General features: G+C 42.6%; 1 protein-coding gene across 2 annotated transcripts in view; it reads left to right on the top strand.

The window, feature by feature from the left end:
- The first annotated feature begins 1,424 nt into the window (after nt 1-1,424).
- Nucleotides 1,425-21,656, top strand: part of KLHL5 (kelch like family member 5) — a 98,442-nt gene continuing 78,210 nt past the window's right edge. The window contains exons 1-2 of one of the 2 annotated variants that reach the window (XM_073342275.1): nt 1,425-1,697; nt 12,199-12,282. The gene's annotated coding sequence lies outside the window, so the exon portion shown is untranslated. Of the gene's footprint in view, nt 1,698-1,922; nt 2,154-12,198; nt 12,283-21,656 lie in introns of those variants that run through there. The other variant, XM_073342276.1, reaches the window with a different exon arrangement.

The following is a 21,656-nucleotide window of genomic DNA, read 5'->3' as shown; positions in this document are numbered from 1 at the left end:
AAAAGAATCCACACTCCAACAACATAAAACTTGTGCTGTGAGGCAAAACTTTAAAGGTGAACTCATATATTCTTATATCAATAGATAGCACATCTGACTGTCACAGAGTCCATTCATTTGGGAAGTTATTCTGCATTCGTGGGCCTGAGGACATTGATAAGGTTTTGCATGACTCAGCAGCAGGTGCTTTGTATCCTTCAGTGTATGCTGCAAAGCCCAGCTTTTCTCCTTTGCCTGTGAGGAGATAGATATTGGGCATGATGGTGTGTGACTCTAGTGAGGATTGTGCAGGGAGGTTGATTTTTGTTCTACTTATATTATTACTGGCTTATTTGATTTAATTTGGGGTAAATGATGGGTCTCTTTATACATTCATGTTTATATTCATAAAGACAGGTTTCAGAGTAACAGCCGTGTTAGTCTGTATTCGCAAAAAGAAAAGGAGTACTTGTGGCACCTTAGAGACTAACCAATTTATTTGAGCATGAGCTTTCGTGAGCTACAGCTCACTTCATCGGATGCTGTAGCTCACAAAAGCTTATGCTCAAATAAATTGGTTAGGCGCTAAGGTGCCACAAGTACTCCTGTTCTTTTTGTATTCATAAAGATTGCTTGCCAAGTGCAGCTGGAGAATTGGTGGGACCCTCTTGTAGGCTACCCCTACACTGTGAGCTAGGAGTATGAGGAGTCACATACTTGCACTACCTCAATGAGTGTTACAAACATGCTCGAACCCCGTGGATACCTACTCAGCACAGCTAAGTCATGCCCTGCTGCTACTGCCTGTGCTACTGCAGTAATGCTACAATTTTTACTAGTGCTAGCTCTCATGTCGCTAGCTGAGCATGCCTGCCCGGCTGGGAATCACACCCTCTACTCGCAGTGCAGACATGGCCTTCCGGTAGTTTATCACAGACCTGAACAAATAACTACCCTGAAAGAGCGGCAGCGCCCCACATCCCATTTGCCAGCCCCAGCGAATCCTCAGCTCTGGGGAGGAGAGCATGGCTCTGTCCGTGGTGCCCTGCATCCGATGAAGTGAGATGTACCTCAGGACAGCTTATGCTCAAATACATTTGTTAGTTGCTAAGGTGCCACAAGTCCTCCTGTTCTTTTTGCAAATACAGACTAACACGGCTGCTCCTCTGAAACCGATCCCACCGAATCCCTCCCTAACCCTGGCGGGAAAAAGGCCTAACGCGGCGCTCTCTCCTGAGGCGACGTGAGTCAACCCCGCCCGCTCCCTTGTGTGGGGGCGACACCGCCCCTAAATTTGCATATCTCCACCCCAGCGGCTGGCGACTCTAATTCCTTCCCCCTCAGGCGTGCGGAAGTGAACTGTCAGCCGGCGCGCGGGCGGCGGTCGGAGGAGCTGGTCTTCCCCTCCCTCCAGTGAGGAGGCGGAGTCGGCGGTTGGTCGGAGGGCGTGGCTGAGGGCCCCTCCCCTCGTTGTGGTCCCCTTCATCCGCTTGGGTGAAGCCGCCCTGAGGGGGGGCGGAGGGTGGAGAACCGGATCCCTGGGGGAATAGTTTGGGGGCTCGGAGCCGGGAAGTCCTGCAGCAGAGGCGGCCGGGAGGGGGCCGCCCGGTGACTGCATTCTCCTTTGCCCTGGCATAGCGGGCACTACGAGACAGGGAGGGAAGGGGCCGGGCCCTCCCAGTGACACCCCCGACCCCCCCCCTCCCCAGCCCTGAGAGGTGAGAAGGGGAGACGGGTTGATGGGTGGTGTGGCTCGGCAGCCGGGGGGCAGAGGCTGCAGGGAGGGGGCGCTTTGAGGGGGGGCAGCGATCCTGCCGCTCTGCTGGACTTAGGCGCTGTACAGAGGAGCCGGCGGCCCCTGTCCCAGGGAGCTCCTGGGGGCGGAGAGAGAACTGAGCTGAACTAAACTTGCGTCAGTGTCGCGTGGGGTTGAGACAAGTGCAAAAGGTGACCCAACTTTATGTGTGTGGGCAGCTGGTGGGGGAGTCCGACGAGAACAGCGGCGTGTCTCACTCCTGACAGGCAGTACCAGCCTGCTGCCTCACTGGTAGTCGAGACAGAAATCTGGTCTGGGGAGCCTAATCTAGCGCACACCACTGAAGTCATTAATAGTGAATGATGATTGATGGGAGTTGAAGCCCATGCTGAAAGATTAAAGAAAACAGTGGTTTGAGGTAGGGGTTTTTGTCACATACCACTCTCGAGCATTGCACACGTAATCCAGGGGACAAAAAATCAGATTAAGGAATGATTGCCTGTGTCCGTACTAATCCGGGTAGGTTATTTAATATTTAAATAAAATACTTAATAAAAATACAGAGAACATATGGATTAATATGAATTAATATGCAAACTAGATACCATTAACCTGGGTTTGAATAGAGACTGGGAGTGGCTGGGTCATTACACATATTGAATCTATTTTCCCATGTTAAGTAGTCTCACACCTTCTTGTCAACTGTCTAAATGTGCCATCTTGATTATCACTATAAAAGTTTTTTTTCTCCTCCTGATAATCGCGCATCTTAATTAGCCTCTTACAGTTTGTATGGCAACTTCCACCTTCTCAGTATGCGTATGTGTGTGTATGTATGTGTGTGTGTGTGTGTGTGTATATATATATATATATATATACACACACATCTTCTTACTATATGTTCCATGCTACGCATCCGATGAAGTGGGCTGTAGCCCACAAAAGCTTATGCTCTAATAAATTTGTTAGTCTCTTAGGTGCCACAAGTACTCCTGTTCTTTTTGTGGATACAGACTAACATGGCTGTTACTCTGAAAAGAGAACATAATAGTTTTTCAAATATTATCCCTTTTTTCTAGCTCTTTTTTTTAAAATACACCCCCTGCAATATCCTAACAAACTGCATTAAGGGTAAAATTGGAATCTCTTGAAATATATGTAGAACAGAATAAGGCAACAACTGAGTTTCCAAAAAATGGAAAGAGATACCATTCTTTAATTATTACTTTTAAAAATAAAAGTTAGTATATGTCCTCATTCAAGACCTGCTCTGAATTTAAATTTTCTGCTTGCTTTAGATGTAGGCCCAGATCCTGCCAAACACTCATAAAAATAAGCTTGTGTCACTAATCCCATTGAAGTCGGTCTACTTGGTATTTAAGGGCTTGTCTACATGTGAAAGTTTTAACAAGTTATACTGTTATAACTCCCCCAGTGGACATGCTTATTATGGGATAAGAGTGGCTTTTTTTGGTTTAGTTAAAACCTCTTCCAAAATGACATAAATTAAACAACAAAAAAATCATCCTTATTCCAGAATAAGAGTGGCCACATAGGAATTATAGTGGTATCACTATATCAGTTTAAATTTCATCTTACTATATAATTGTATAATAACTTTCCTGTGTAGACATGTTCTAAGTGTTTGCAAGGATCAGGATTTAATTGTTCAAGAAAACAAAAGCTCTGTTATGGTGGGTAATTGCTTAATCTTGCTGGAAACAATACCTCCAGTTCCTTTTCTTGAAGATTCTTTCCATGAGTGTTCTTATTTTGGGTATGAGAAATAAGATCAGGAAAAATAGGTCTTCATACTATAATGTTCAATCTCACCTCTGATGACTTCTGGTATTCTCAGAATTTAAAGTCAACAAAAGTTGCCATTATGGTTCCATTATTCGCCTTTTCCTTTCCTACTCTGGGGAAATTCTATTGTTTTTTTTCCAGTGTCTACAGAAATTTGTGCCTCAAAATAAGTTTTTGTACAAAAGCAACCAAAACTGTCAGTATTTGGGCTTCTGATATGTTTAAAATCTTTATTGTACTGTTTTGTGGACTTCCCACATGTTCCACCACAAAATTGGATTATTACTAGCATTTGTATGAGAATTATATTCTCTTTGTCTTTAGCCTGTGTTGCCAGAGTATTTTCTTGAAGTTCATTGAAGTTGATTTCTGTTTCAGTATCTCTGTTCTCGTTGTTCAATATTTGTAATGTTGGCAGAGTGGTGGTGGTGGTTTAAAGTCCCCAAGGATGAATCTTGAAATGTGTAATTGAAAGGGATTTAATGGGGCACACATTGAACAAATTATGATGTCTTTATTTTATTTTTTACTTACTTTTTGTAATGACAGGAAGAGACATGAGCCATTTTTATTGACATGATGTTCGGTACCACCGCACTCTTTTAAAGAGAAACTTTAAAGAGAAACTGTATTGAGCCTGCTTTTTTATAGTAACACTGCTAGAAAATATGTGGATTACAATTCTTAATTTTTGTTCATTGGGCAGAGTGTTTGAACTAGGGTGAGGATGAGACATAACAGTAGCACAGGTGAGGGGAACATATTCATAGAAAATTCTTATCATTGCTAGATAAATGTAGTTTTGAAAGAGAAAGTGTAGCTCCAATCTTGCAAACACTTACAGTTGCTTAACTTTAGGCATTTAAGTAGTTAAATTGTAGTTCCGTTATTGATTATCTGCTATCCTATCATATAAGGGAGTGAATGTTTGCAGGATCAGATCCTGTGGCATGATGATATTGGAGTGGGAGTTCTGCTACTGACTCAGTGGGAACAGAATTGGGTTCTAAATAAAAACTATGCTTCAAGTTGATGACACTTTTATACCAGAAAATTATTTTTAAGAACTGTATCTTCAATTGTGGATTGCCAAAAAAACTTTAACCTAGTATTTAGGAGCACAAATTTTAAAATAGATTTTAGAACACCATCTGAAGTGACAAATAGGAACAATAACATTGTTTCAGTTTGGACATAATTCCAAATATATATATGTATATATGTGTGATTGGCTGTAAAACTATGGACACTTGTTTTTTCTAGGGAACTGCAGTGTCTACATCTTTAGAAAAGTCAGTTAATTTATCATTCTGTGTAATATCTTGTAAAACACATTTTAGTAATTCCATTATTCTAGTTCAGAAACTGTCCCATAAATAATATATATAACCGCAGTTTTGCATTTCAACTCTTGAATAGGATTTGGTTTCTTTGTCGTGCACATATAGGCCCTAATCCTGGAAGTGATTCTGCTTTGTGTACTCCCGTAGACTTCACTGGGTCTCTGCACAGATGAAGTGATCTATTGGCATGGAGTAGCACGTAGTAACATGGAGTAACGTAAGATCTGGGCTGTCATTTGTGTGATTATTGGTCTGAGAATAGACATCCACTTAACCATCATTGTCTCACAAACACTGACAGGCGAGATTGGAATATACCCTAAGAATATTCTATTTTAAAATAGCAAGGCACATTACCATCCATTGCAAAGAAGCTGTTAATTTCAAAGTAACTTTGAAGATTCATAATTAATATAGATGAGTGGTTTTCCTTCTCTTACCTCCTGTCACCCAAAATTACTGTGCTTTTCTTCTAACACCACATCCTACAATCCTTTGGATCAGTTTCTCTGCTTTTCACAGAGTTCCTTGTGTGGGTAGATGCTACTTCTCTTCCTCACTATAGGCAATTTGGACAGGGGAACAACAGACTCTTCTACCTCCTTGTAGTTGCTGCAAGAAATGCTTCTCTTTTTCTCTAAATCCCATCTGTTCCATGTGGTATATCAAACAAAATGCTGACCTTTGAGACCTGACTATGCTAACAGTGAATGGGAGGCAGTCTTTAAACTATATAAACCTTCTGTCAGTCCACCTTGAGGTCATACGATGGCGCTAAAATTAGTCGTGTAGACATTCCACCTCGTGCTCTTCGCAGCCCACTCCCAGCCCGAGTCAAAATGTCTGCATGGCTGTTTTTAGCTCCGTAGCAAAAGCAATACAAGCCCGAGTCTGTAGACCCAGGCTCTGAGATTTTCTGCTCTGATTTATTTTGTTTCTATGTTTTCGCAGTGTAGACATATCCTTGGTGGCCTGCTACTTAGTGGCATCCTCAGCCTAAATTAGGTGCCCAGGCTCCCTGTACAATGCATGGGGAGAATTGGCTGCCTAAGAAAGGGATCCTCCAAAGCCAGCAGCTCATTGGAGAGACCCCTAAGCTAGTTGGGAGTGAAACACTAAGGAGAGGAGCTTAGATGCCTAAATAGCTGACCTAGTGCACCTAGCTGATGGCCCCAAGAAGGTACCTCTGTCCTCTTGGAATCCTCATCCACAAACTTTCTCTTATAGTTAAATGGCTGACCTGTCTTAGATGCCTTGATAGGCCATGTCCTATCAGATGAAACTGTTTTTTTTCTCTCTTGCTCTTTCCTGCTCACAGTCAACACATCTCTCGCTCTCACCCTCTTTCCCTGTGTCCCCACCTGTCTTTTATACAGGTGCTGTGCTGCTCCCCTTTCATCTATTGTTGCTCTGTATCTGGCCCTCCTGCTGTGAGGTGTGTCAGGTCTTAAGTGTGCTCAGAGCATGCCTGCAGGATTGGGCCCCCACTAGCGAGACTGGTGTTCCCCCTAGCTAGCTTGAGAATTCTGCTCTGGGGCTTCAGCTTGAGATAGGGCTTAAAGCTGCTTGTTAGCTGTGGGGTAGCATCAAAGCATTGGTAGCTTTGCAAATGCTACCCTGCGAAAACTTGGGTGCCTAGCAGGGTAGGCAGCTGCTGAGTGATGATTTTCAAAATGTCATTGGTGCCTCAAGAGGTGGACTTGGTTTTCTAAAGAGGTAGATAGGCACCTAAATACCTTTGAGGATCTGGGCCCACATCTAAATACTGATAATTACAGTTTAGGTTGGTTTTTAAAATTCTGCTTGGTGTTTTATGGAAGTGGATAATGATGCGTGGATTACAGCAGGATCTTAACTACTTACTGAACCTCTGGTTAATCTTATGATTTACCTTGTGCGTTTACTTTTAAACTTAGGGAAAGCCTATGTTTTTTGGGGAGCAGCATTTTTGAGGAGCAGTATTTCCAGTTGTCAGCATATCATAATCAAATATATTTTAATCTTTTTTTCTTTGACATATAATTTACACATTGCTACAATTAACTTTCTTGTACATAAGATGGGAATGTAGTCTTGCTTACATATGTATGTTGTTGCAGTTTGATTCCTAAGCTTGCTTAAAGAAAACTAAAATAGGTTGTTTTGTTATGTTGAAGAGTTATATTTTTGTAACAAGTTAAAATCTTATGGCCTGCTTCATTAGAAAATTCATAGAATCAACTCAAATTAAGCTTCTTTGTCACACAGAGAACACTTTCAGGTAAGCTAGAGCCCAGGGCTTCAATGAATAGTCAATGAAATGTGACATTTACTAGCATATATAATTTAATTTTGCCCCTTTTGATTTAATTCGGAAAATTATATGCAAAGACTTGCAAGTTTGACTAGAAGATATATTATTAGACCATTGGATACCATGGTGATGGGTACAGTATGGGGACCAGAACAAATTAGAATCATATGTGCTTCATCGATCTCAAAGGATAAAGTTTAGTTAAATTTTTCATTTTATGAACATTAATATATTAAAGATACTGATTATCAAGCTAAAAAGCCGTCACAGTAGAACATCTGCAGAAACTGCAGACTCATGATGTTTCCATGAACACTTGTTCTCCCTTTGGCATATGAAGAAAATAATTCATCTCGGGGGGGCTTTAAAATGCATTTGTTAAGAATTAAATAATTTTTTTCTTCTCTTGCAATTTACTGGATAGTTTATCATCATTTAGTTCTGCATTCCCGCATGAGGTTTAAAAAACAACGTACAAACTGAAAGTCTATAGTTTTACTAGGGTCACATCAATTTTCTTTTTTAATATTGACGCTGAAGGGTAATAGACACATTTTTTCAGAGTTAGACACACATGAATAAGAATTGCACTGCCTAGGTTCAAAAGTTACAGATAATGTCAAGTAAAGACAATGGAACTACTCAAACACGTGAGTAACTTTACTCAATTGAACCTTGGCAAAACTAGTCCATAAGTCATTGTACAATGGGAAACTAGAGGTGAATACATGCAAAGTGCTGTCAAATGCACAAAGAAAATAAACTGTAAAAAATAAATTTATTTTGCTAGCTACTTTCACTTATATTAATCTTGGGTGTTACTCAATAACTATAATAAGCACAAAATTTTCAAATAGGATTTTTAAATAATCACCGTTCTTTCAGTCAAGCACATCATTGCCAGAGGTAAGATACCAGACTAAATGAACCAGTGAGTTGTTCTTGGAATACAGAAGCTGCAAGGAGAGGAGAACCAGAACTTTTATTCATGGATAAAATTGTGGGATTGTTAGGTGTGCAGAACTGTCCTGTAATACGTGGACTGCAGTATTAAGCATCCTGCAGCCTGTCTTCCAAAATCTTCAATTTCACAGATCTGATGTTACATCTGTGAACTAAATTTAAACTAATTGCTGGTAATTGCCTTTCCCTGCCCCCCAAATCGTTGTCAGAGCTGGCAGGGAAAAGGCAATCACAATGAGAGTCACTCCATGAAGCTTTCATTGGAGTGGGAGGCAAGAGCCACACTATGAAGGATAAGGTACTGGAGTGGGAGGGAATGCTATCCTGAAAAAACAAACCCCAAAACAGACCTTTGAGAGGACAGGAGTGGCAACAGCAAGGGAAAGGACAGCAGACAGTCCTTGTCTACAGTGCACAGATCTGTCATCCTGGGGTGTGTGTAATATATTGTAGAATGGAAAACAAGCCCACTTTTAATTATGGAGCTATAATTCCATAGCCAGATTTGAGCTTCGCTCTCATGGTTTGATGTAACTCAGAGCTCCTTCATGGAATTATAGCTCTATCATTCAGTTACTTATTTCTTAACTGGTTTTGGAAAGTGTTCATATTGTATACAGATAATAGTTTAAGGGTAATCTCTTTAAAAGTGCTCGTCAGTGGTCTAACTCTGCTTCCTTTGACCTCAATAGGAGCTTTACTATTGACTCCAATGGTAGCAGAGTTAAATCAACACTGAGCATTTTAAAAAATCCCACCATAATTTAACATTAGATATATAGCAATTTGATAATATTTTATTATTAAACTAGGCAGCCCATATCAAACCCTGTGCATACACTCTTTTGGGCATGTCTGACTCATTTTCACTTTTGGGAGGAAGGATAGTCTTGTGGTGAAAACACCGAACTTGGACTCAGTAGACCTGAATTCAGGTCCTGGCTCAGTTACAGATTTCCTGTATGACTTTGGGCACGTCACTCAAGCTACCCCGTGCTTCAGATTTCCATCTGTAAAATTAGGATAATACATACCTACCTCACTACGATGTTGAAGATAAAATCTGTTAATCATTGTGAAGCACTCAGCTGCTATGGTGATGAGGGCTATATAAACACCTAAAATTCTGTGCAGGTAAATCCTAATTTGTGGTGTTGAATCGGGCAGTGTATGCACACAAGTCAGGCATGTGCAAAAATGTGTGTATTTTGTGTATGAGTTTGAAAATGAGTTCAAATGAGATTAAAACTTAATTATTAATGTACTTTTCCTCACACATGCAGCTCATTTAAAAGTAGGCACCAGTTCTGGGCGCTATATTTCGGCAAAGATGTGAACAAATTAGAGAAAGTCCAGAGGAGAGCAACAAAAATGATTCAAGATCTAGAAAACATGAAGCATGAGGAAAGATTGAAAAAAATGGGTTTGTTTAGTCTGGAGAAGAGATGATTAAGAGGGGAACATAATAGTTTTCAGGTACCTAAAAGTTTGTTGCAAGGAGGAGGATAAAAAATTGTTCTTAACTTCTGAGTATAGGACAGGAAGCAATGGACTTAAACTGCAGCAAGGGAGGTTTAGGTTGGACAGTAGGAAAAACTTCCTAACTGTCAGGGTGATTAAGCACTGGAATAAATTGCCTAGGGAAGTTGTAGAATCTCTGTCACTGCAGATTTTTAAGAACAGATTAGACAAATGCCTCTGAGGAATGGTCTTAGTTATTCCTTAGTCTTGCGTTGAGTGCAGGGGACTGAGTAGATGACCTATTGAGGCCCCTTCCAGTCCTACATTTCTATGATTCTGTGATTACAGGTATTGTGTATCCTACTGAATTGTCTTCATAGCAGGCCTCAGAAGAGTAAGAAAAATAGCTTCTCCAAATAAAGTAGTCTCTTATTTTCCACTCTTGGATCTTTTGCTTCAAGCACACAACTAGGCAAGAACTCTTTGATTTCAAAGATATGAGTCACTGGAGAACCTGAAGAGGGTGCTAGACTGTTCTATTGTATTCAGAGTTCAGTGCCTTACTTACTTTAATCTGATAAGGAAATTCTGGGGAACCATCAGGGCTTCTGACTGTTTTATCTTGAACCAATGTTTGTCAACATGGGAGCACCTCATTTATTTATCCATTTTTCTGTAAATTCCTTAGGGTATGTCTACATAGCAATTAAATGCCTGCAGCTAGCCTAGGTCAGATGACGGGTTTGCAGGCCTCAGGATATGGTGCTATCAAATTTCTGTGTAGATGTTTGGGCTCGGACTGGAGCCTGAGCTCTGGGTCCCCACAAGAGGGGAATGTCTTTTATTCCAGTGACCATGACTTTGAGGTCAGCATAGATAAGGAAAGCCATATTCAGCCCTATGTCAGTTTGTCATGGTTTTAAACCCTAGTGGGCTATTTAATCATATTTAAACACAATCAAATGTGTTTAATGTGTATGTGCACTGAGACTCAAAAAGGTCTTCACTGTACCTTTAGTACATCTATATCAAGGTGATTCTGAGCTTTCTCTAGTCCCCTTTCAGGTGTGTCTTATCTCTTGAGGAGTAACCGTGCTATGGATGTTGACCCAAATTGGATTCAGGCCCTGTTACTCCCCTCATTGTAATTTCCTCCTCCTGCTTTTTGCTCTGTATACCATCAATGCAATTTGTTACTACATATGTTGTTTTCTCCCCAGTGATTTAAAGGTATGCCTAGACTGTGGTCTTTTGATGGTCTTTACTCGTGCGTGGTTAGGGAAAGGGCAAAGATCAGGTTCACAATTGTTGCTTAGTGTTCTTGGGTCCTGCAGAACTACCTAAAACAATTTTGAATCCTCCAGTGTGTCTGACAGTTAGTTAGCCCAGAACTGAAGCATCATGCTCCTAGGCCAGGGGTTCTCAGGACAAATTATTTGGTGGCCTCAGAGTGTGGCCACCAACTTTTGCTGGTGGCCACTCTCACACTTTCCCCGAAAATCCTTAATTAGCTTTAGGAAAAACAAATAAATATGCACATACACACATCCAAATCATTGTAATTTATTTATTGCTAGTTAGTATGTCTGTGGTGAAAAGTGATATTAAGAAACACACAAGTACTACTTTTCACAGCAGATTTAAGCAGCCCTGCAAGCCTGGGGACAAATTAAGCCCTGGATGGGAGATCGGGGGAGGCAGTTAGGCCAGGGGCAATGGGGGTGGGTGGGTGGCTGGGGGAGGCTGGAGCCTGAAGCCCCATGTCCAGAGGATGGGGCCTGCTGCCATGCAGCTGGAGCCCAGTGGCATGAGCCTCACTGCACCTGGGAACGTGGGGAACTCACTGGCTGCCTGCTGCTCGAGCATTGTGCCCCAGGTGTCTCCAGAAGTGGGCAGGGCCCAGTCCCTGCTGGTGGCCCCAGCAACCAACACTAAGGCCGTGCATCCAGGAGCACCAGGGAGAGGGAGGGGCCACTGCTTTGCCCCCTCCCACCCAATCACAGGTCAGGAGGCTGTGGCCTCAAGAAAAGCTCTTGGTGGCCACATGCGGCCACAGTGGCAGCATTTGAGAAATGCTGTCATAGGCCATTTCAAGGCAAGTACCCAAGTACGTGACTTAATACATTATTTTAGCAGAGCCCTGCTTAAAGCCATGTATCATTTTCTAAGGTAGCCAAAGAACTTGTACCATAGGAGACCAGTGATAGCAATGATAGCTGAAGGCTTCGGTTGATGCTTCTTTGAACAGCATCAGCATGGGCATATGAGCCAGTGGATTCTAAAAGACAACAGGGGAGAACACTGGTGGTCCTGACGACCTTTTCTCTCTCTCTTTTAAGAGAAAGATTCCTTTGATAATGTAAATGCTAAAATTCTGACCTTGGCTCTTTTAAAACACTTTTCCAACACCAGCTGTCATGGGATGAAAACTAAGTACATTTCTCATTGAACTAAATTTATTCTATTTTGAGTATTTTGAGACTTGCCCACGGTACCTGTTAGTTTTACATGCTAGTTGTGGGTACAGTCCTATGTCCAGTTTTTTCAACCATTCACTTTTTTATTAATTATTTTAATGTGCGTTTTTCCTCCTTTAGGTTCTCTCATCTACCTGGAACATTTTGAAGGAGGAGAACAAATGGAACTACAGGGCTCTATGAACATCTAGAGAAACAGTATAGGTAATTATTATACATCTTTTTATTATAACATCAAACTGTGCTCAAATAACGTTGTGAAGGATTCCCCCGGGATGCAGCCTGGGACTGTGGGACCACTGTGCCCCTTTAACTCTCTCCAGCCTTGCTAGTGACCAGCAGCAACCCCCTCCAGGTGCTCTTATCACTCAGCACAACCGCATGTGGAGCCCCACACCCAGCTAGATTGCATGAATCCAGAGCCACTCATGAATCACATAGAGAAAGGCACCAGCCCAATCCCCCCCAGCTCCCAGCACTGCACCCCAGGAATACACTGTCTTGCACTGCTCAAGATGAGCAGTGCAAATTTATTAATTGGTTCACCACCTCATCAGTGGAAAGTGGATATACACCAGCCTTTGCAAACATGAGCACATTTGCTACACACTTCATACAAACTCACAGGTAAAGATAAACAGTAAAACAAATGTATTGACTATAAAAGGTGGATTTTAAGTGATATTAAGTGATAGGCAAAAAGTCAGAGTTAGTTACCAAAAGAAAAGAAAATATAAGCACGCAATCTAAACTCTCAACCCTATTAGACTGGGAAACATCTAGATTAAGCAATTTTTCTCACCCCCCGCCCTCTGGGGATATTGCAGTTCATAGTACACAGATTTCACCCTTGAAATCTGGGTCAGTCCGCTCAGTTGGAGTCTTCAGAGTGTCCTTGTTGCTTGCAGTGTAGGTGGGCGAAGGAGAACAACCCAGCACGTGGCCACGGTGTCTGTTTTATACCTTCAGTCCATGTGCTTGGAAAACACAAGTCCAAGCATGTCTGGGTGGGCATTGCTGAGTCTCCAGGCAAGGTTGAGCAAATTCCCCTGGTGTGGCCTCATGCAGGTGAGTCACGGCGTTGTAGCTTCCTTGCTGGACAATGATGGTTGATGGGTTGATTGACACCCTGCGTGGGTGTTGGTTACATACCTTGCTGTTGCCTCTGGGGAGCTAATATCTGGCTGATTCCCCAACTTACAGCATGTTTTAGTGACAACCATAAAACACAGTTCTCATAATTGCATATGCATTAATGGTATACATATATGGATAGAGAAATGACTTTCAACAGATCATAACCTTTCCCCTGATGCCTTACAAGGCATGCTTTATATGTAAGATCACAATTTTTTATATATATATATAATATAATATAAATGAGGAATATGGGGGTTATAGGGTGCTCCCCCAAGGTACAGAATGTTACAAATGTTATGGAGTTGACTAGCTCACAAAAGAATAGTAGTTTCAAAGTTAGACTGAAATTCCATCCCTTCCTTTTTTGTTGTGCCACACATTGTCAGATCCCCTCAGTAAGTGAGGAACACTTGAACAGTTTGAACTGAATTTACTTTTATGGATTTCAGAGCCTTAATGTTATTTGGAACATAGTCTTGTATGGCTTTATCTCCTTTGCTCTCTCCTTCAAAACATGGTTCATATAAAAATACCTGTACTGCTATAAAGTGTTTTTATTCTTTTTAAAATACAGAAAAAGCTATTTTAATTTGTAAACAAGCATTAAATGAGAAGCTGTTTAATCAGGGGTGGGAAAAACAGAACAAAATATTTTAATATTGAATCAGTAAATGCAATTGTTGCACTGAGAGGAATGGTTATGTTGAAAAGGAACTAACAGCTCAGTTGAATCTCATTACTGAAGTAATACTGACAGGTTTTAGCTTACGAGTCTCTTCTTTTTTGTTTTGGATGAAAGCTAAAGTAACTTTCAAAAAGCATAGCTTTGACATCTGCACAAAGCAAGGTGGTAAAAGAATACTGAAAACATTAATATAAGCAGGAATCTAGTCTTGTTTGAAGTCACTGTAAAGTGAATTGTTGCAATAAAAACTGAGGGGTTATCTCCAATTAAATTAAGATTTCTTATTTGTATTAAAAATGGAAATTGATCAGCTGCTACTTGCTTGAACAATAGAACCATTTTCAATGTTGGTTCTTTGATAAAGAAATATTGAGGGGAAAATCAGTTTTCCAATATTGTCTAAAACTCATTCATGTTGTGATATTACTACAGAAACAGGTCCTTCTCTGTGTTTGTTTTAACTTCTGTCATGTTATCAATAGCAGTGCACATTTTATACAGTAAATGTAAATTGTTCCACTGTCTTTATTACTACTTATATAATTCTAGGAAAACATAATTTTGACTTTTTGGGGGCGGCGGGTGGTGGTGGAGCATATTACACTCAAACAATTTCAACATAGAAATTTGAGTGGTATGCCTTCTGAGCCACAGAATCATTCAAAGCAGTAAAACTATTGAGGCACATGTGTATTGATACATCTGAATATTTCAGATTATAATTGTCAGTCCCTCTCTTTGTCAGCTGGAATGGTCATAGAACCAACTCTTTCCTTGTTCATCCTCCTTCTCCTTTACCTCTTTTGTTTCTTGTGTCTCTCACACACCCCATAAGGTATGTCTGCACAGCAGCTGGGAGTGAGCTGCACAGCAGTTGGGAGTGAGCCTCTCAGCCCAGGAAGACAGACCTGTGCTAGCGTGCTAAAAATATGTTGGGGCTCAGGCTGCAGCTTGGGCTCTGAACTCGCCTGAGCCACAATGTTCACACTGCTCTTTTTAGCGAGAGTCTGTCTACCTAGGCTGGGAAGCTCACTCCCAGCTGCAGTGTAGACACCAATACCGGCAATGTAAAGAACTACTCTTCAAAGAGAGAGCATTACAAACATATGGATATGTTTGATCCCTCAATAATAAGGCAAGATTGAAACAAGGAAAGAGAGGTGTTAAGAAACAAGCTTTTAAATATTTTAGAATCTAGTGCCAAAGGCTACAGTGGACTGCCTAATAAAAAGAGGCCGACTGAAGCTTGCAGATTAACTTTGGATGAATCTAGCCATGGCTATATAATGTAACTCATTGTGTCATTGAAGATTTTGAATTTTTTTTTGCATATCTATTTAATGGTGTATGAAGTTGATGAAAAGGTTGAACACTCTGAGTTTCTGATACACTCCTCAGGATAAGGAATCTGATAAGATACAAGTTGAAGAGGAAATTCTGTGTTCATTGAGTCATTTACTCAGCGAATAGCTGATTATCACAAGGTGATGAATCAACTGCAGTGTCTTTTATGTGGCAAATGCAGCTTATCTGCATTTATTTTTCGAGATGGTAAAAGGCTAGAAATGCAGATGACCACCCAGAAAGGTCTAGATTTGACCAAGCTTACTTTGCGTATGTTTTGTGTCCATTGAAGAATTCATTGGCATCTGCAGTCACGCTTCACAAGAATTCTTAGAATCAGAGAAATGTAGGGCTGGAAGGGACCTTGAGAGGTCATCAGGTCCAGCCCCCTGCGCTGAGACAGGACCAAGTGAACCTAGATCATCCCTGACAAGTGTTTTCCAATCTGTTTTTAAAACCTCCAATGATGTGGATGTGGATGTGGTGTGACACTGAGCCAGAAAGGGGTAAGCAACTTGACCCAATGACCCAAATTCTACCTTTTAAAGACAAATTAGGGCCATTCCTTATAAATAACTAACAAAGCCATGTTAGATAGACTAGAGCTTTGAAATGTAGACTTGTACTGTTAGAGAATTAGAAGAAAATAGTGATTGTATTTGTCTGTGTTTACCCATATCTTGTTAGAGGTGGTTAATGTAACCAGACGGTTCCTGTCTGTTACTATATTCTGTTGATTCAGAGATCAAAAGGGAATATTAACATTTAGATTAAACTTGGGTTTAATAACATCATTGACTGTATTTCTCTTTGAAGTTTAGTAAACTGTCTAGGAACTGATTAAAGGATATTATCTTATGCAGATGAATGCAGCTAAGTACCTGTGTATACATAGAAAATAGGTTTTACTTCAAAGCCACTATTCTTCACCCAAAGAATACCTGCTATCAAGAGGCTATCAATAGACTTCCACAGATCTATAAAAGAATGCTAGGGTCGCAGTCCTGTATCTTAGATCTGCTTAAGCTTGGTTAGGAGAAGCTTGAGTCTCAAAACTGAGGTCTCCAGCTCCAGTTTGGATTACCCTGCTGATTAGTCTGCAGAAGAGAAGAATGAGGGGGGATTTGATAGCTGCTTTCAACTACCTGAAAGGAGGTTCCAAAGAGGATGGCTCTAGACTGTTCTCAATGGTAGCAGATGACAGAACGAGGAGTAATGGTCTCAAGTTGCAGTGCGGGAGGTTTAGATTGGATATTAGGATTAGGATATTAGATTGGATATTAGGAAAAACTTTTTCACTATGAGGGTGGTGAAACACTGGAATGCGTTACCTAGGGAGGTGGTAGAATCTCCTTCCTTAGAGGTTTTTAAGGTCAGGCTTGACAAAGCCCTGGCTGGGATGATTTAACTGGGAATTGGTCCTGCTTCGAGCAGGGGGTTGGACTAGATGACCTTCTGGGGTCCCTTCCAACCCTGATATTCTATGATTCTCATAGAAGAATTAGAACAAAGTCTATATATGGACTGCATATTTGGACTATAGCCTGATGAACTGATTCTGGAAAGAACTTTTGCTACTCAGTAGCTCACTATTGCTTGTATGAAGCTGACCTAAGACTTTATTCATATCTTTATGTATAATGATCTTTTAACCACAATACTTTCTCTTTTTTCTTTTTAAATAAATCTTAGTTTAGTTAATAAGAATTGGCTGAAAGCATATATTTGGGTAATATCTGAAATACTGAGTGACCTGGTGGGTAATGTGTCCAATCCCCTGGGGTTGGTAGAACTTTCTGATGAACAAGACTTTCAGTAATCCTCCTCATATTTGACTTAGCTTTCTGGGTGGGAGCACAAGGCTGGATTGCTTTAAGGGAACTGTTTTTGGCTTTGGGGTAACCAGTTTATTGCAGAAGCTGTTTTATTTCTGGATTGGTGAATCTAATTACTAGAATAACCACCAGTTTTGGGGATCATCTGCATCATTCTTTTCAGTTTGCCCTGATTGAGCAATCTCAGTGTGGTCCTCCCCAGGCAACAACAATCACAGGAGGGGATTCCACAACCTCCCTTGGAAGCCTATTCCAGAGCTTAATAGTTAGAAAGTTTTTCCTAAAATCTAACCCGAATCTCCCTTGTTGCAAATTAAGCAAATTACTTCTTGTCCTGCCTTCAGTGGACATGGAGAAAAATTGTTCACCGTCTTCTTTGTAACAGCCTTTAACAAACGTGAAGACTATTACTAGGTCTTTTCTCAAGACTAAATATGTCCAGTTTCTTTAACCTTCGCTCACACATCAGGTTTTCTTAACCTTTTATCATTTTTATTGTTCTCCTCTGGACTCTTTCCACTTTGTCCACATATTTCCTAAACTGTGGCGCCCAGAATTGAACATAGTACTCCAGATGAGGCTTCACTAGTGCTGAGTACAGTGAGACCATTATCTCTCGGGTCTTACATATGACACTCCTGTTAATACACCCCAGAATGATATTGGCCTTTTTTCCAACTTCATCACATTGTTGACTCATTCAGTTTGTGATCGACTATAACCCCCAAATTCTTTTAAGCAGGATTTTGTAGTTGTGCATTTGATTTTTTTCTTCATAAATGTAGTACTTTGCAATTGTCTTTACTGAACTTCTTCTTATTGATTTCAGATCAATTCTTTAATTTGTCAAGGTCATTTTGAATTTCAGTCCTGTCCTCCAGAGTGCTTGCAATCCCTCCCAGTTTGGTGTCATCTGCAAATTTTATAAGCTTACTGCACTTCATTATCCAAGTCATTAATGAAAATATTGAATAGTATCAGACTTGGGACTGACCCTTGCGGGACCCCACTAAATATGCTCTCCCAGTTTGACAACAAAGCACTTATAACTACTCTTTGAGTGCCGTCTTGCAACCAGTTGTGCACCCACCATACAGTAATTTAATCTAGACTGTTTTTTCCTGGTTTGCTTATGAGATTGTCATGTGAGACTGTATCAAAAGCCTTATTAAAATCAAGATACATCACATCTAATGGTTCCCCCCATCCATTGGGCCAATAACTCTGTCAAAGAAGGAAATTAGGTTGGTTTGGCATGATTTGTTTTTGACAAACCTATGCTGACTCTTCCTTATAACCCTAATATCCTCTGGATGCTTACAAATTTATTGTTTAATAATTTGTTCTAGTACCTTTCCAGATATCAAAGTTAGGCTGACTGGTCTATCATTCCCTGGATCCTCTTTGTTCCCCTTTTTAAAGATAGGCATTATGTTTGCCCTTCTCCGGTCCTCTGTGATTTTACCCATCCTCTCTGAATTCTCAAAAATAATTGCTACTGGTTCCGAGATTTCTTCAGCTGATTCCTTAAGTACCCTAGGATGCATTTCATCAGGGTGTGCTGACTTGAATACATCTCACTAATCTAAATATTCATTAAGCTGTTATTTCCCTATGTTGGCTTGCATTCCTTCCCTGTTGTGGTTAATATTGTGTTAAATGACTGGTCACGACTGACCTTTTTTGTGAAGTCTGAAGCAAAATAGGCATTACAACCTCAGTCTTCTTGTCATCAGTTATTAGCTCTCGTTCTCTGCTAAGTAGAGGACATACATTTCCCTTGGTCTTTCTGTTGGTCCTAATGTATTTAGAGAGCCTCCTCTTATTGTCCTTTGCTAGGTGTAGCTCATTTTGTGCTTCAGCCTTTCTGATTTTGTTGCTACATGCTTGTTCTATTCTTTTGTACCCCTTCTTAGCAATTCATCCAATTTTCCACTTTTTGTAGTGTGGAAGTATAACGTTGTATAAGTATAGCGTTGTATAAGGGGACATGCTGGATACATTGTATATGAGAGGGCATGCCAAAACATGTTACAAAGAATCTGAGGGAGCACTGGTAGGGACAGTTAGCTTTTGAATGAGAAGCAATTAAGATAGAGCCAGCACGTCTAAGAAGCAGGCATCAGAATGGAAGGTGTGAAGGGCAATTAGTTAAGTTAACTGGAAGCTGTTAAAGGAGATTAAGGGTGGCAGGTAATTGAAGATACGTGACTGGTCTCAGGGATCTCGAAGGGTGGTGACTAAAATCTTTTTTCTTCTTTTGTCTGTAACTTCTCTGTAACTTGTCCTCCAAAAACTGTATAAATTAAGAGACACAAGCCCCACTCGGGGGGCTCACTTCTAAATGTATTAGCAGAGCAGCTTTGCTAATAAAACAGAGTGGTCTGATAAATTGTGAGTCTGAGTCAAACTTTGACAGTAGGTTTTTTAAAATTTTCATATCATTAAAGAGCTCCTGAAGGAGCCTGTAGTGGTCCCTCTCTCTCAAGTGGGGAGGGTTGCCTCCACCTCGCTGTGTCAGGCAACGGCACTCTAGCTTGGGTCCCACTGGCAGGGCTGAGCAGTAAGACGTCTATAGTTCTATAGCCACTAGCAGAGGCAAACAAGCAGTAACAGTTTGATGCTCTAGCCCTCTTGGGTGGGGCCAAGCAGTGAGCAGTCTGTTAGCCCTGAGCCTCCTGGCTGGGGCTGGCAGTAATTAACAGTCTGTGGCTCTGCCCGTTTGGGCGGGATAGAACAGGGAGCATGCTTTAGCCTAAATCAGTGAGCACACACACAGTCTAGGACCCTGGCCCTTTTGGCAGGGCAGAGCAGGGCGAAGGCTTTAGTCTAAGCCTCCTGGCTAAGGCAGCCAGAACACACACACACACACACACACACACAGAGTCTAGGGCTCTTGCCCTTTGGGTAGAGTTGCCAACTTTCTAATTGCACAAAACCAAGCACTCTGGCCCCGCCCCTTCCCTGAGGCCCCGCCCCTTCTTACTACATTCCCCCTCCCTCAGTGGCTCACTCTCCCCCACCCTCAGTCACTTTCACTGGGCTGGGACAGGGAGTTGGTGTGTGGGAGTGGGTGAGGGCTCTAACTGGGGGTGCGGGCTCAGGGATGGGGCCAGAAATGAGGGGTTCAGGGTGCAGGAGGGTGCTCTGGGCTGGGCAGGGAGTTGGGGTGAGGGAGGTCTCCATCTGGGGGTGTAAGCTCTGGGGTGGGGCCTGGGATGAGGGGCTTGGGGTGAAGGAGGGGGCTCCAGGCTGCAGGGGAGGGATTGAGAAAGTGGGAGGGGGCTCTTTGGCTGGGACTGGGGTTTGGGGTGTGGGGGGGTGAGGGCTTGGGATGGGTGTGCGGGCTCTGGGCTGGGGGTGGAGATGAGGGGTTTGGGGTGCCAGAGGGGTCTCTGGGTTTGGGACATGAGCTTACCTTTGGCAGCTCCCAGTCAGCAGCGCAGTGGGGCTAAGGCAGGCTGCCTGCCTGTCCTGGCATCATGCTGCTCCCTGGAAGTGGCCAGCAGGTCTGACCCCTAGGCAGGGGGAGAGGAGGCTCCGTGCACTGCCCCCCCCCGCAGGCACTGCCCCCCAGCTCCCATTGGCTGTGCAGAGCTAGTGCTTGGGGCGGGGGCAGCGCACAGAGCCCCGTGGCTCCTTTGCCTAGGAGCTGGAACTGCTGGCCGCTTCTGGGGCGGAGCATGGTGCCAAGATAGGTAGGGACTAGCCTGCCTTAGCCCTGCAGCACCACCGACTGGACTTTTAACAGCCCGGTCGGCGGTGCTGACCGGAGTTGTAAGGGTCCCTTTTCGACTGTGTGTTCTGGTCAAAAACCAGACACCTGGTCACCCTACCTTTGGGCAGGGCAGAGCAGGGAGCTGGCTTTAGTCTAAGCCTCCCGGCTGAGGCAGCCAGCACACACACTAGGCTCACCATCTCCTGACTGGGGAGAGGTGGGAGCCACAAGCCAAGCACAGGCCTTCTGGCCTAGGGGTGCAATGGCCAGGGGTGGGGTTGATGGCACGGAAGGTAAGGGGACCTGGCTCCACCCAATTCCACTAGTTCCCAGCCCACGGCCCTAACAATGGCGGAGTGTTCTGCCGGGTCAGCAGGGATTCTAGTTGCAACACACTGACCCCTGTTCTTGCAACAAAACTGGACTAAAGTCTGTTTCCTCAGGCTACTTCCTACCACAGTTTGGAGAGGGGGCTCCGTGGTCCAAGGGTCCTCTGTCTCCTCAGGGTATACTGCTGACGGCAGTCCTGGCAACTCTTCTCCGGGGTCGGTCTCTTCCGGAGGCAGGGTGCTATGCAGTGTGGGCTCATTTGCAGCGGTTGGTAGCAGGCTGGAGAGGTCTGTCTCCTTCTGTGGTTCCCACTCAACTGAGCTGCAGGGCCTTCTCTTTATACTTCCTGTCCTGCTCTGGTATTTCTGGCAAGTAGGTGGAGCGGATCTGGCTCTGCCCACCGGGGGAGGGTAGTGGTTCCTTGCTCTGAAGTCTGGAGGGAGGCCACTCCACCTCACTACAGAGCCGTAATGCCCTCTTACTATTCTTCCTATATTTCCTTAGCATCGGAATAATTTGCAATTAT

Source organism: Lepidochelys kempii, chromosome 4, assembly GCF_965140265.1.
Source record: "Lepidochelys kempii isolate rLepKem1 chromosome 4, rLepKem1.hap2, whole genome shotgun sequence".
In the NCBI taxonomy this organism is placed as follows: domain Eukaryota; kingdom Metazoa; phylum Chordata; order Testudines; family Cheloniidae; genus Lepidochelys; species Lepidochelys kempii.
This window is presented reverse-complemented; position numbering and strand designations above follow the sequence as displayed.